At 37.2% G+C, this 1,977-nt stretch overlaps 1 non-coding gene across 1 annotated transcript; it reads right to left on the reverse strand.

The window, feature by feature from the left end:
- Positions 1-729: 729 nt before the first annotated feature.
- On the reverse strand, positions 730-836 carry LOC116741066. Its single transcript, XR_004346040.1, has one exon. It is a non-coding gene; the product is annotated as a U6 spliceosomal RNA (small nuclear RNA).
- Positions 837-1,977: the final 1,141 nt, after the last annotated feature.

Raw genomic sequence — 1,977 nt, forward strand, 5'->3', positions numbered from 1 at the left:
TCATGGGATACAAAGGGAAATCTACTGGAGAATACTGGGGAAAGATTCCCCTCCCTAACAACAAGAGAGAGACTTGAGTAAAGAGTGAGCCCATCTTCCTTTCTTCATAATTTTAGATGTTACTGATCCTATGATTGTTGGTGCTATAGGAGCCTCTTACAGTAATGAGTGGAAAACCAAGAAAATCACAGAAAAGCCATACAGAGCCATGACAGTGTTTAGGTGCTGAATCTACTTTCTCTGAAACCTCTATCTCTAGATGTTTTATTAAATGAGAAATAAATATCCCTACTGCTTAGACATTTTAACATTTTGTGGGATCTGAAAGTTACATTATGTTATATACACTCTTTAAGTCAAAGAATACAAAATTTAAAATATGAAAATCAGGTGTGAAAATAAATATTTATTTAGAATAAAAAGAAGCCGCAGCAGATTCCAAATTTTAAAAGCTGACAAATGTGCACATCACAAAATTTAAAAAATAATAGTTTTTATTAACGATTAATAAATCTCTGTAATATATTTTTAACATCTTTATTGGAGTAGAATTGCTTTACAATGGTGTGTTAGTTTCTGCTTTATAACAAAGTGAATCAGCTATACATATACATATATCCCCATATCCCCTCCCTCTTGCGTCTCCCTCCCACCCTCCCGATCCCACCCCTCTAGGTGGACACAAAGCACCGAGCTGATCTCCCTGTGCTATGCAGCTGCTTCCCACTAAAAAATATGGAATGCGTCACGAATTTGCGTGTCATCCTTGCGCAGCGGCCATGCTAATCCTCTCTGTATCCTTCCAATTTTAGTATATGTGCTGCCGAAGCGAACACCTCTGTAATATTTTTATCCTATATGCTCAGGCTGCATACTCTGTCTTCATATGTCAATAACTTGATAAAAATACTTTCTATAGAGAAAATAAATAGTTCTAACTTTTTTTCTAGCATGGCTGATGAAAAATTAATACGGCTCTTGATGGTTTAGAAAATTTACTTTCAGTTCCACAACTCATTATTAGTAATGACATGTAAATTTTTAGGATTATCACTAAATTTGGGAAAAGCTCTAATGAGTTTGTTTCATATATGAGTTGTATGCTTTAAGAGAATTTCCCATAGACTAGCTTCTGACTCCACATACTTCAAACTTAATTTTTCCTCTGTTACCTGCATTTCTTCTGTCCCCATTGCAATACCATCGCTGGCCCTGCTATTCTGGATCAAAATACTAGATGAGTTAGCACAGTGTGGCAGGAGTATTCCTGGAAGCCATAGGGATAAGTCATTCACGGGTAGCTAGCTTAGAGTCACTTAACAATTCATGGAAATGAATGAGAACCACATAAACATATCCCACTAAACCCCATCCTGGTGTATTACTGCAGCTCAATCCCAAATCCCCAGATGCTCTCAGCCTCTCTAGCACTAACCAACATGAGGGGATGTGTAACAAAAAAGAACCCCCAGGAGAAAGAATTCCCAGGCTTAAACCATTGCTGTTCAAACATTTCACTTTTACAAAATTTCAAAACAACATGTGATGATGGAAACACATTGCTAGGGCCTTAGAAAGGACCCGTGCAAGTGAGGGGGGCCGTAAAATGTAAGCTTTGTTTGCTTAACGTGAAATACATCTTCCTCTTATTACAGTCATGCCGTGAGAATTGAATGAACCCATAATATAAATAAGGTGCTTATTACAACATCTGGCACATAATGAAGTTTGAAATATGGTAGGAACTATTATATTTTAGTAGTATTAGTATTATTTAAGATGGTACCTCCCACAGTACCTCCTTTTTTCCCTCCTGAATGTGTTTTCATTGCTGGGACCAAAGGACGGAAACAAGTGTTTGACCCACACCTCTGGGTAGATACACTTTTAGTTTTCCAATATGAAATCTGTTCCTGATAGGGCTTTAGTTTTCAAGGGTTAAAAATTTCTAAGCCTGGTAAGGGTGAAGGTCTCTAT

This window comes from Phocoena sinus, chromosome 15 (assembly GCF_008692025.1).
Source record: "Phocoena sinus isolate mPhoSin1 chromosome 15, mPhoSin1.pri, whole genome shotgun sequence".
In the NCBI taxonomy this organism is placed as follows: domain Eukaryota; kingdom Metazoa; phylum Chordata; class Mammalia; order Artiodactyla; family Phocoenidae; genus Phocoena; species Phocoena sinus.